General features: G+C 48.4%; 1 protein-coding gene across 6 annotated transcripts in view; it reads left to right on the top strand.

Annotated features, from left to right (window-relative positions):
* The window catches only part of ABCC9 (ATP binding cassette subfamily C member 9), a 1,243,587-nt gene that overhangs the window by 513,153 nt on the left and 716,024 nt on the right, over positions 1-14,410 (top strand). The gene's annotated exons all lie outside the window — the stretch shown is intronic.

The following is a 14,410-nucleotide window of genomic DNA, read 5'->3' as shown; positions in this document are numbered from 1 at the left end:
ATTATAAAGAGCCCTAGTAATAACGGATGGGATTTTGTTAGACCTTTATAAGGACAACATTGACTTTAGGGCACCTCTTCTTACCAAACCTATAAATGCTGCCTGTAACCCAGGAATGCCCAGTCTTGGAAGTCTGCAACAATTGTTCTGATATATAAAAAGCGTAACTATACTGACCCAAACTGTTTCCTCCCACATCTCTCTTTTGGACTCAATTCTAAAAACAGTTGGCAGAATTGTCCTGGAGAGACTTCGGTATTAGACAGATGAGCATAATATTATCTTTGGTGCACAATATGGTGTTAGGGAAGGACTTGGAACAATTAAACAGTGTTTGAATCTTTACTTACTGATTCTCAAATGATTCTCAATGGCCAAACGCAGCATATTTTGTATGGGGTTTATGGACCTAAACTGCTCCCTTAACAGGCCTAGTGAATGTTTTATGTGCCCTCCACTATAGCCTTACAGCCTCAGTGTGTTTTGGTTGCAAAGGGAAATGTACCAACTCCTTTGAGCTGGCCCGAGGGGGTCCAGAAAGAGTGTGTTTTGGCTCCAGTCCTGTTTTAGCTATAAACCAATGGGTTGGGGATAGCCTTATTGGCCAAAGAAGGCCATGCCTGTGATTAATTCTAGTCCTGTGCCAGTTCTCCTAAATATGCATGATGCTGTCCTTATGGCAAGAACTACGAATGGTCTTAAGAAGTTTCTGTGTCATTTGTGTGTTTTATGGAAGACCTGCATTTTTAGATGAATTTTACTAAAACCTTCACCATGGGTCGGGCCCAAAAACCTAAAGTCTATTTCTCCTATTCTTGAAGGCAAAAGCATTAAACAAAATCCCTTGTGTTCCATACTTAGAGATTACTTTCGACTTCAACTGTACTTGGGACCCCAGTTTGCTTGCTAGAAACAATGTTTTATGGACGCTCTTTTTTACTTGGTGACAAATCTTGAAAGAAAAACAACTGTGCCCCTTTTATAAATTTACAAAAGGAAGTGCTTGCTAATTTTTGTATCGGGGCTTGAATTTTGGGCTATCGTGATGTCAATTCTTTGCGGACGAGAATAATTGTGCCTGTTGTTGCATCCTGGACCTCCCTCCGAGTAACCCCAATCATGCAAAGCATAAAGAATTGGGCCTAGGTTTTGTGGAAGACACCATTAAACTTGCACCATTATTGGTACGGCTATAAGGCGTAAATAAATTCACTAGATTAAACAAGGAAGTTCTTAAAGATTGCTCCATGTGATTTGGCTCAAACTATTCCTTGGCTTCTTTATGTAAAATCTACTATGATTATGCTTGGTATATCTGCCTTGTTTACTGACCGGTAGAATGTATCTACTGGCTTTCAGACCTGGGTCATCACACATTTTCTTAAGGCAAGACTTGTAAACCCTACAGTGAGAGAATATATATTGAGTGAGACCATCTTATACCTTGAACGTTATTTAGAATATGTATTTCATACATAGGAGTGTACATTACTAGCCAGGTTTAGATTAGGGACTATCGGAGTCAGCTAAATTTTCAATTAAACCAATGTAAGCAGAATTCAGCCTGCTAGTGTCAGTGTGACAAAGATTCACCAAAGACCCTACTTAATTTTATGTTTTTTTGTAAATGTATTTATACCTCTCAAAGAGATATTTGTCGTCAATTTAAAGAAGCAAGGGTTTGTAGGCCCCGTTTATTTATGTATGCTCCTCACAGTAGTTGTACGTGTGAGTTTCGATCTTATCCTCAAATCTGCCATCTGCTTCTGGATCAGTCTGCTTTTTTGATCTAGTCTAGCTGTTTCGCATGTGGAGTTTTTACTGTTGTTTTATTATTGCTTTAAACCATGTTTATACTGACAATACTGAATGTATTTTAATATGAATGATTCTGTGTATTTACTTTGCTCATTTTTGATCGTTTTGTTATTCTAATGATGACGATTGATTGATTGATTGATTGATTGATTGATTGATTGATTCATATATGTGGATGACGCTTCTGGGAAGCTCTGCATTCTTGAAGTTGAACAATACTTGATACTTTATCAACTGTTGCAGCTAGCATATCACGTCCAAGATAAACTGGAAGCCCCTTTCTGTATCACCATAGAACAGCACATACAAAATGATGTGTATGAGGCACACGTTTTTTCAGTAAATGGAAAAGAGCCAGCGACCCAGCCAATCCTTCAATGTTCTATTCATATTTGGACCGCACATCACAAATCTCTCAAACATAATGGATTTCTCATCTTGACACACCTATCTGGAGGAAAGCAGAACTACGTATTATCAACGCTAACTTTTATTAGGAAACCTGGGCCTCTCAAGATATTTTTAGTGTTAACCACATTTTGCCTGATGGACTAATCAAATATTTTTGTGACTTGCAAAGAGAATACAGTCTTAGAGATGATCAGATGTGTAGATATGTGCAACAAAAAAGCTGCATTTCAAAGAAACTAGGGAAGCCACAATATGCAATTACATCTTCAACCATGCATGATCACCAGGTGAAATAGAGTGGCTATTGAAACTCGGGTATATATGATGTGGTTATTGAAGAACTGTATTCCAGATCAACAATACAGCACTACAGCACCTCAGGAACACTTGGTTAGTGAAATGCCAGAAGGACTTTACTGATGAAGATTCATACAGGGCCGATTGAGGCATACGTGAAGTAAGACAGATTTGTTTTTTAAAAGGCATTACTGGCATATGACCCCTTTCAAGCTGCATAAAGTGAAACCTGCTCCAACTTCTTGCTACTGAAGATGTGGTCAGCGGGGGCTATTTGAATCATTTTCTTTAGTCCTGCCCTATCATTGCTAGCTACTAGACTCCAACATGCCAGACCTTGAACAATGTAAATGAGATGAACATCTAACCCTCGCTAGAGCTGCCACGTCAGCAGATAATGATCAGGGCCGAACTGGCTACCTGGCAGTTTGGAATGCTGCTGAGCTCGGGACTGATTTCGTTCATGGAGACCTGCGTGTGCTTAACGAAATTCGATTTGCTTTAATTATTTCGAAGCACACGCAGGTCTCCATGAACGAAATCATCCCCGACCACAGTGAAATCAGCCCCAGCTCGGCAGCATTCCAAACTGCCCGGTAGCCAGTCCGGCCCTGATAGTGATGCACATAATATTACAATATCATAGAACTCGATGCTCATGGAAAGAGGTGGATTCACTCTTCATTAGTGACATCTAAATTATGTGTATTGAAAAAGAGGATATCTACTGTTTCACTGACATATTTGAGAAATCATTGCAATTTTGGGGCCCAGGATATATGGTGAAACTGAAGGATGGGTGTAAAACCTGTCAGCTTTAAGGTGGTCTTCCTCCAAACATTTTGCCTTCCCCTTCCATTTGTGCATTCTTGTTTTTGCTGGCCACAAGGGTCTGCACACTTTACCACTGCTAACCAGTGCTAAAGAGCATGTACTCTTAAAATTAAATGCTACTAGTCTGCTCGTAGCACTGATTGCGCCACCCACTTAAGTAGCACTTTAAACGTGTCTCAGAACTGTCATTGCAGCCTGTATGTGAAGTTGTACACTGCCAGGTCGACCTAGCAAAGTAAACCGTTTGCCAGTCCCAAGCTTTCCTTTTGAATACATGTAAGTCACCTCTAAAGTGGATAAGAGAGAGTCTAGAGGGCGGGGTGTAATGTACATAAAAAGTGGGACATGTACATTTTAGTTTTACAAGTCCTAGTAGTAAAAAAACCTCTTAAATGTGTTTTTCCAATACTGTAAGGCCTACCTCTCCCAAAAGGTAACATTACAGTTACCTTATTACATTCAATAAGCTGTAATTTCAAAATGGGAGCAGGTAACGAGGCATCTTTGAAATTGTAATGAAAACACCTCTTCTATGGTAAAATCAGATTTTAAATACAATTTTGAATATGCCACTTTTAGAAATAGCCATAGCCATAGCCATTTAATGCCTGTAGCTAGTCCCTTGGTCACATGATTGGTGTAGCTGATAGTTGGGCTTTGTGTATTTCTCCTGGACAGCCGCACACAATAGAGAGATTGGATTTGGAAGGATCAGACAACACATCCAGAATGGGAGGCTAGGGCTGGGCCCAGCCCTACTTACAATTGAATAGGGTGCTTCCTGTCTCCGAACAAAGTGCTACATTCCCCTATAGTTAGCCTGGGCCCAGGACAGGGAGACATTGAAATCTAGAAGCTTCTACTACCTTCGAGAGGAAGGGTACCAGATATAAATATTGGACCTCAGACTGTACCTCTTCAGTTCACTTCTGAGCCTGTGGATAATTGCCAGGAAGAAGGAATGCTGTGGTGCCACAAGAACTGCCATTCTGCTGGACTGCTGTCATGCTCGGCTGACCTGCTGCTCTATTGCCTTCGGTGAGAAGCAGTGGACCTACATCTTCTGAACACAGGACTCCAAAAGTGACACCAAGGGCTAGCTGTCTGGCCTCCTGACTAGAGCCATCAGGGACAGAAGTAAGTCTGGATCCAAGAAGGTGGGGCACCGGTGCACTTTAAAGGCCTGCCTCTAGAAGCATTTCCCCACTTCAAAGTCACGACTGGGTATAAATACAAGACCTCAGACACCGCCACTTCAGTACACTACTGGATCCGTGGATACTTTTCCATGAGGAAGGACTGCTGTGGCACTCTGCTGGACTGTTGCTCCAAAGGACTGCTGACCTACTACCTGCTGCCCCCTTGCCTGGGTGATAAGGACTGGATCTGCTTCTTTTGAACCCAGAACCTTAAAGTGACTCCAATGTCCAGTTGGCCTCCTGATCTGAATTCTCAAGGACACAACAGGTTTCCAACAACATTGAACCAGCACCAGGACACTGCCATCTGTGAGCCTACCCTGCTAAGTGGTGTACCCCAGTCCTTGACCCTGGGCGGTGGGCGTAAGTTTCTCTGCCTGCTTCTCTGGACCTGGTGGAATGGACGCATCTCCTCTGCTGCGCAGCGCTAACTTGAGCAGAACTGAATCATTGCTTCTGCTGCGTGGATCGGACCAGTCACAAAGACCCTCATTGCTGACGCGGCCTCATCGGAACTGCAGCAGCACAATAGATCCTTTACACAGGTCCTTGCATTGCTTGTCAATGGCAACCCCTACAATGACACCAGACTCCATGCCACAGCATTGCAGCTCCTGGAAAGCAATGCATCGCCCCGACTGCACACCCCTTCCTCGATGCCAAACCTTGCATCATAAGTCCTGTCAACTGGACCCTCAACTACAACGCAGGCCTTCACAAAGCAGCCCTGGATTTAAGGTACTTTATTCCATGTGCTGTGCTGCATCCACATTTGGCGCTTTGTGCTTTTTGCCATTTTTTCACTAAAACATTTTACATTGTGTATCTCCTAATTGGATTTTTGGCATTGTGTCTTGTTTTATTTTCTAAATATGACTCAACTTTTCTAAACCTGTTCTGAGATCATTTTATGGTGTGTTTTCACTGTGTTACTGTTTGAGGTGTTGCACATACACATTACACATTGCCTCTGAGTTAAGCCTGACTCCTCTGAACCAAGCTAACTGAGGGTTGAGCACAGGTTAATTTTAGGTATAATTGTAACTTCACCCTGAGAAGAGTTCTGGTGGTGGCTTGAGTAGGGTTTCACCCCCCTCAACCAGTACCTCAATTTCTTACAATAGGGCATTCAGAGTGAGGAATTTCCTGGTCCTTAGGCTGTACTCAAGACTGCATCTGTGTATCTAGCTAACGAGACAAGGAGAGACAATTAATTATAAAAACATGTTGTCCGAATGCCATGTGTTGCACAGTGAATAGTTTTGTGTCAAGTTGAAATCAACAAATACAAATGCTTCTATTAGACAAGATAATATTATTTTGCTTTATTACTTTGCTTTTTCAGTTATAGGCATTGCACAAGTGTTGATACTGGTATTTCCATATCTTACAGATCCTATAGACCACTACCTATTCATTGTCCAATAATCAAGCAGGCCTCTTACCTCGTGCAAAATCTAAAATGAAATAAGTCATGCAGTCATGTTTGATACTGGATTGGCAAATACATTACTGATGCTTTAAATTGGTAAATTAAGTCCCTCCAGATAATGCAGAAAAAACTATAGTGCTAATAGAAAGGACATATTCAAAATAGTAGAACGCCCTATTACTTAACGGAAATCTTCATTACTCCTGGTCCTGTTGTCCTCTCCCATTCATGACAAAGTGGAGATAATCATCTCCCGACAGAAATAAATAACAGAGAAATGCTGGGACCCTAACCCCAACCCATCCCCTTGGAAGTACATAAGCAGTACTTACCCACCATTTCGCCTGAACTACCAAGTGCCCAACAGGCGGCCATCCGTCCGGGATTGAGCGCAGGGCGTAATGAATGGGACAAGGACAACAGGACCAGGAGTAATGAAGATCACTGATAAGTAATATGGCATTACCCCCAGGTACCTCCTGTCCTTGTCTCATTCATGACAAAGTGGAAAATACCAAAGCAGAAACCCGGTCTTCCAAACCCTCATGCACACCCAGGAAACCACACCAATGGCAGCAACCCAAGCGAAGCAAAAGGGAGAACCGCAGGAAACGGCAAGAAGAACACCCAGACAGTAAAGCACTCAACCAAAGCAGGGTCGCACTCACCAAAAACATACATGAAACGACCAAGACGAAGAAGAGGAAACCCCACAAAGGACATCCAGCACACGCCATGGGCCCCCCCCCCAGGAGAACAAGGAAGGGGGTGAACACGCCAAACAAAAAAAAAACACCAGAGGCTGCCAACAACAATAGGACAGCGAGGAGAGATCTCACAAGGAAGGAAGAAGACCTCAAGCGGCCAAACCGACCAGCAAGCTAGAAACAGCCCAGCAGGGACACAACCAAGGACCGGGACCAAGGAAAACAGAAGGCGACAGCGACATCAAGGAGGCAGCCAACCAAAGTAAGGAGAAACAGAGCAACTAGCCCCCAACAAAAGGGAAACCCCAAACCACCAAGCAGAAGGGAGCATGCTACAAAGGCGATCAGGCCAAAAAACTGATGCAGAAAAGGAGGCACCCCAGAGTGACCCCAAAGGCAAAGCCCTAGAGGAGAAACAGGAGCCATAGCAGCCAACACCCCGGAACCCAGCAGACCAGAAAAGACGAAGTCCCAACAGGACAGGAAAACCCTCAAGGGTGCCTGTGGACTTGGCCCTTTTGGCAGGTTCACCCCTAAATTTTTTGCTTTCAAAGGTGACCTGGTGTTAGTTGTTTTTGGCTTCTGCGCACTTTAACACTGTGTCCCAGTGTAAAGTGCATGCGCGCTCTAACTGCATGTTGTGAGATTGGCCTGCCCTCGCATAGGAATGCATGGGGATGTGTGTGTCCATGGTAGTTCCTGATGCGTGGGGAGTGCAGGGGCGAGTTTGGTATGTGCGAACACGTGAGATTAAATGCTTCGCGATGGTGTGCGCAGATTTAATGTGTCTGGTGTAGAAGTGCCACTTCAAGAAGTTGGCATTTATGTGTAGTAAATGTGAATTGACTGTCTGGCCTGTGATTGGCTGGAGCTGGCTGGTGTGCCTGGCTCCAGGAGTCAGGATGGGTCTGCCCCGGTGGTGAATGGAGAGATCTGCATGTTGATGGGAGGGAGGAGTACACCTGGGACCTGAATAGGGCCGGGTCTTACCTACACAATGCTGCCACCGCCCCCTGTGGTGCGACTGATGTCCCTAGCCTGTCCTCTGAATAGGGAGAGGGGCTGAGCACAACAAAGTGCTCCAGAACCAGCTGCTTCTGGTTCTCCCCCTACCCTGCACCCTCCAGACAAAAGAAATGTATGTATAAAAAGGGGCTGTGACCCCCATGTAAAATGTTCTTCTGTGTCCTAACTTGAGGGGGGCCTGCTGCTGTTGCTGGGCACCAGGAGGACCGCCACTGGGGACTGCCGCCCTGCTGGAGAGCCCTGTGAGCTGGCCCCTTGGCCCAGCCTTTGCCCCCCCTGCCTTCCTAAGGACTCTTTCTGAACGTTGCCTTGTAGCACCTGGGAGCACTTGATTTTGCCCTCTGAGGAAGCGCTAGACCTTGGTGTCTTGCAGTGCCGACTTTCTACCCCCGGGAGGAAGGCTGGTGCCTGCAGCGAGCAGCGGCGTCGTGGGGATCCCCCCCAGCCTTGTGCATTTGAAATACCCCTAGCGGGTGCCCACCCCGCCAGTGGTTTTGTGCCATTGCCATTTCTAACGTCCCCTAGCAGGTTCCCACCCCGCCAGGGACTTTGCATTTAACTGAGTGCCTACTCCGTCTCACCGCCGCGGGCCCAGGAATCCCCGGCCGAGCTGCTGCTGACGTCACAAGGCCGCCGTGCTGGGATTGGTCCCAGCCGCGGGTTTGGCCTCACAACGAAAGGGGGCTCGAGCAGCCGCAGCCACGCCACGAGGCGGAAGGGATCCGGAGCCTCGCGGGCTCCCTAACAAAACCCCCGGTCCCCAGAGGGGGGCCGGGCGAGGCGAGAGACAGCCGCCCGGTGAGTGTCGATGGGCTGGGGAGAGCTCCGGGCAGGTTAGGAGTGCCTGAGAGAGGCACAGTGTTCTCCGTGTGTCGAGCGGCCCCGTCTGGTCAGCGGGCTGCTCCAACAAGAGGCACCTTTTGCTCCACAAGGCTCCAACGTGTGGGGGAATTTTGTGTTCAGAGCCCATGAGGCTCCAACATGGTAATTGGGGCATTTTCCATTCAGAGCCCACGAGGCTCCAATGTGTAGGGGCATTTTGTGTTTAGAGCCTACCTGGCTCCCACGTGGTTGGTGGCAGTTTTTCATTGCAGAGCCTACGAGGCTCCCAAGTTGTTTTGGGGGCACTGTTGTTTCCTTAGGAGCCCCAGATGAGAGCCAGGAGGCATGCTGGTGCCCATGCGCAGTTCCCCAGCTGCCCAGCAATTAGTGGGCAGCTTCTACGTTTAGGCCCTAAACTCTTGCGCACTCTTCTTTGGCTGGCTACGCAGCCCTGACTTTTGGGATAAAGGGCGTTTGAGCCCCTGTGGAAGGCCAAGTGGCCTGGGGTCAGTATCCTATGTGATTTTGGCGCAAGGTGATTGCCTACTGTGTTTATGATGAAAATTGCCTAATGTGGTTATGTTGGTAATTACATAGTTCTTGCTAATGTGATTTGTGCGTAACATGCAATGCCTTTATTCCTGCTTTAGACCTCTAACTGTGTTTTTATGCTTAGGAGGTTGTTCTGCCTAGTCTACTTTATATTAGTGAATGTATGTTTCCCTGCGTGATCTATGCCTAAAGAGATTAGTATTGCGTAGTGTGTACCTACCTTTTACCGGTGGTTACTGATAGTGTTCTACAACTGTTATTTTCTGCTACAATTATCCTATATTCTAAGTGCTATTTCTACTAAGTGCTGATTCTGACAGTGGGCCACGGGGCCCTAACCTGGTGTAAATAATCCCCTGTAAATACTTCCCAGTGCCAGTTGGCACAGTGTAAATGTGTGATTATGATCTAATGTGTTTATGGTAATTCAAAGGCTATTTTTATATATAACCTTGTGTGGAGTTCCTTTATTTGTGGTGTGCCTAGTGTGTTGCTGCTGTGTGTGTGTTGTGCAAACTCTTTACACATTGCCTCCCGGATAAGCCTGACTGCTCGTGCCAAGCTACCAAGGGGGTGAGCAGGGGTTATCTTGGTGTGTAACTCCCTTGCCCTGACTAGAGTGGTGGTTTCTTAGCCAACCAGAAATCACATTTATAACATCCAACAGACAAAAGGCCGACAAGTCCAGCATGACCAGGCAGCTACATCTACCCAGAAGAAGCACAGACACAGAGCGAGCCCGTGCAAGAACAGAAGGGAAGCCCCGACAGCCAAACAAACCCACAAGCAACCCCAAGAAAGACGAGGGGAAGAAGGAAGGCCCCACAGCCACCAACGCAACCAGGCATGAAGGGCGAAAGGGGCCAACCACAGGGCAAACCCCATCACACAGGGGCAGACCCACCAGAGCCCAAACCCAGAAAGAAAAGAGGACACGGCCAGACAACAGGGCAAAGGCTCAAACCCAAAGGACCAACTAAGGGCAGGACCACCCAGAACAAAGCAGGAAGGGGGTAAGCATTGGCCAAGTGCCAGCCCCCCAACCAGAGCACAGAGGACAATGCCACCGACACCCCACTGAGAAGGACCAGGCCCCAGGGAAGAACAGCCAACACCAACCACCAGAGCCAACACACAGCAAACACCAAGCCCCCAGCACGGTAGAGGGAGCCAGAACGAGAGCCCAGGGACAGTGCAAGAGGCAAAACCAAAGGCACACACAAGAAAGCCGGGGAAACATGAACACAACTTCGAAATGCTGCCTCAAAAGGCCCCAGAGCCAGAAGGGCGCAGGAGTGAACACCCACAGAAAACCGGCCTCCAAAAGACCAAAAGACGAACCAGGAGGACTAGAAAGCCGGAACCCAACCCCAACTGAACCGGAAAGGACAGTGGATGAGCCAGGAGGCACAAAACGCAACACGAAACAAGGCCCAAAACTGAACTAGGGCAAGAGCAGCAGGGTCAGGCAAGGCCAACCCTTCAGGCCACAGAGACTGGGGGAAACCGAAGAACAAACGGGAACAAGAGGGAGACTCCGCCCCAAAGAACATAGCTCCAGGAGGACACCCAACTGCAAACCCAGAGGTGAACGGAGAAGGCACACACCGACCACCGGAGAAGAGGTGCAACTGCACCCACAATCGAACCGTCAGCCGACCAGGCCTCCTAGAGAACCTAGGACTACAGCAAGGGAAACCCCAAGCAATCCCCAACACCAGCAGCATAACAGCCAAACCCAGAAAGGGCAGTAAGAACCATCCAGCCAGAAACTACCCCAAAGAGAACAAGCAGGCAGCCAACCAAACGTCAGACAGGGCAGCAAAGACCAGAGGCCACCAACACGGAAGCCACAGAGGCCCGGAAGGACCAGGACGGTGGCCCAACCAACATCCTGGAAGGCCCAAATCGGGGAAGGTCCCAGCAGAGCCCAGGCAAAAGCAAAGGCCAGGGAGGGCATTAGATACCCCCGACACAGACCCACCGGACTACTCAGGATCAAAACCCAAACAAGGCAACAGCCAAAAGGTCTCCACCAGCCATGGCCGAGAACAGAACAGCCAGGCCCAAAATAAAACAGAGGTAGCAGCCAAAGCCCCAGACCCAGACCGGGAGCCCAGCACCAACGCAGGACACACAGCCCCCACCTCCCCACACAGGAACAGAGACCAGAAGAGGCCAAAGCAGAGAAAGAGTTCCGATCAGGCCAAACAGACACACTATGAAGCTAGAGAGCAAGCGGACCCGGAGAAAACGTAACGGTGAAACACCAACACAGATAGAGGGACATCATCCCAGGAACAGGAGGAAGTGGAGCGGCCAGAGGCACAAGACTCCCCAAACCACAGCTGTAAGCCCCAGGAAACCAGCATCCAGCCATGCAGGCACCCAAAGGGGCAAGACAAACACCCCACAACAGCACCCTGACATAGGGTGGAAGGGGGCGAACAACGACCGACAGACACCGCCAAAAAGAGCGGGCCCAAGGAGGGGGGCACAACTGGAAGACTGATGTAGCCGCCCAGGCAAAAGACCGGTGCTGCTGGAATGCGGGCTGAGGCCACAAAGGCTAGGACCACATCACCTTGCAAGGCCCAGGACCCAACCGGAGAGGGACCAGACACCCACCAGGCCAAGACCGGACCAGAAGCAACCCACACACCAAAACAGGGTGAAGAAAGAAAAACGTCAGGAGGAACACAGCCCAGACCCGGCACAAACCCAACAAGACAGCCAGCCACAAACTCCCGGGCAAACAAGGCAGGAACCACACCTCAACCAGCAGCACCACTCAGCGCAGAAAGAACAGGAGGACAAAAGGAGGCATGGCCACGGGCCAAGCTGACCCACCGGCCAGACGATCCACCAGGGACAAACCAAAAGCCCACAACATTAAGCAGACCCTGGCAGACCCTAAACCAGGGACCAACCAGGGCCAGCCCAGCGGAACCTCATAGCAAGAAGAACACCAAACAACAAGGCCATTGCTGGGTGAACAAACACAGCCAGGCGGACACCCACAAACCCCAAGAACAGAGCGGAACATGCACCAACAGGGATGAATGAATGAATGAATGCAAGAGCATTTATAAAGCACACGGCTACTCAGGGAAGAGTGTCCCGGCACTGAAAGACTCAATCAGACCTGCTGCTGCCCCAACGGGCAGAATGACCCGGGGTTAGTTCCGGAAAAGCCAGGTTTTTAGCATTTTCCTAACTGTGGATACATCGAACAACTGTCTGAGTGTCAGAGGTAAGAAGTTCCAGGCACATGTACCCTGTACCTGGAAAGAGTGGATGCCTGTGCGGATGCAGCAGATCTTAGGAATGAAAACCAGATACAGTGTAGAAGACCTCAAGATTCTAGGAGGCACATAATGTGTGACTCTCCTTCTGAGGTACTACTGCACACCGTTTCCCTGCAGGGCCTTGAAGATGAGAACTAAGGCCTTAAAATACATTTTATTTCTTACGGGAAGCCAATGTAGGGCCTTCGGATGAGGTGAAATATGGGTCCTGGTTTTGAGCAGGAGGACCGCCTGTGCGGCCATGTTCTGGACCACCTGTAAGAAGCTAAGCAGATATTCGGGAAGACCTAGGTACAATACTTTGACATAGTCCAGTTTGGAAACAATCAGAGCTTAGACAACGGTCTTCCTGTGATCAGGATGCAGGAGGGGAAGGAATTTCCTAAGCATCATAAGAGGCCAAAACAGGAGCCAGCGACTGACTGGACCTGCACTTTCGTTGACAATCTTGATGCCCAGATTTTTGACTGTGCTAACAGAGGAAAGGGGCGGAGACATGTCTGATGGCCCCCACCGTTTCCACTCATCTGTGGGTGAGGAGATCAAAAAGATGACTTCAGATTTCTCAGGGTTGCATTTAAGCTGGTTCAACCTCAGCCAGGAAAAAACCTTTGAAAGACATAGGTTGATTGTTTCACCTTCAAAGTCTGCTTCCTTGTCACAGTGGAACATAAGCTGCATGTCATCTGCATAAGAGATAACTTTAGCACTGCACTCTTCTGCCAGAGAAGCCAGGGGAGACATGTAAAGGTTGTAAAGAGTGGGACTCAGTATCGAACCCTGAGGAACTCCCACCTTCAGGGTGGGGTAGAAGCAGCGAAAGGGGGAGTCCTAACTTCCTGGCGTCTGTCCTCCAGGAAGGAGGAGAACCACTTCAGAACTGTGCTGCCTAGATAACAGTCCTGTAACCTATTCAGGAGTCTATCATTCAGCACGGTATCGAAAGCTGCAGAGAGATCTAATCTGAATGGGAGGAATGGCCACAGGCCCATGAACGAACTAGGCCCAGCCTAGCACAACCCCTGAAGAAGACAAGAGCAGGAGCGATGAGGGAGGATGGCCAGAGGTCAAAACCCAGGAGTAGAAGGCAACACAGCGCTGAACATGTGCTCCAGAGGCCTGACAAAAGGGCACAGACATACAGAGGCTCGGGGAGATGATGAGAACTTTCCAGAACCACAGAATGATTGAGGCACCCACCAGACATGAACCTGGGACCACAACAACAAAGCCGGCAACCCAGACACAAGGCGCAACCGCTCCCCAAAGGAGGTACCAGTGACCCCATGAGGACCACAGGAGTGAACCGTGCAGCACACCATCATAGAAGATGAAAGGCTGAGTGGACCCACTGGGATGCAAACAGTCCATGATTCTGAAAACAGAACCCACAATTGGGTGAAACAGCCCAACAAACATCCAAACCGGACAGCCAAGGATAGCCAACCAAACCACCCCCGGCACAAACCACAACCTACGCCGGGAACAGGCACCAACAGGGCGTCAAGTAAACATTTCTATTGTACATGCAGTTCAACTCCTGGAGCCCAACAGCCGAGGAGGAAACACAAAGCAAAACCGCTACGTGGTACTCCCCAGGAGGGGTGCCCGGCAGCTCCGAACAAGGCCCCCACATCCACCTCCTCAGTCTGCCCAAGGCAAACTGTAGCAACCACACCAGGGCAGCAGGAGGCTGGACACAAGGTTAGATGCACCAACAACACAGCCTGGAGGAATAGCCCAGCGAGCGCGGCGAGTCATCCACCCAGCCAGGCCTCAGGAAAACGTGCCCTCCAACCCGGACAAGACTAGGAGGCCGGCGCACCAGCTGCAAAGGGCTGGCCAGCATGCACCACAACTAGTCAGCCGAAACATTATTAATGAGCCTTTCTAGTTATTTTCCTATGGGTAGAGGGAACCTCTCCAAAGATTGGGTGTTATGATGTATATCCTGAGATCTCTACTGTGTCGTAACAGCATTTGAACAACATGGGGCATATTTAT

The sequence above is a fragment of the Lissotriton helveticus genome, chromosome 1_1, assembly GCF_964261635.1.
Source record: "Lissotriton helveticus chromosome 1_1, aLisHel1.1, whole genome shotgun sequence".
Taxonomy (NCBI): Eukaryota; Metazoa; Chordata; class Amphibia; order Caudata; family Salamandridae; genus Lissotriton; species Lissotriton helveticus.
Note: the sequence above shows the minus strand (reverse complement) of the source record. Positions and strands in the feature narration are given on the sequence as shown.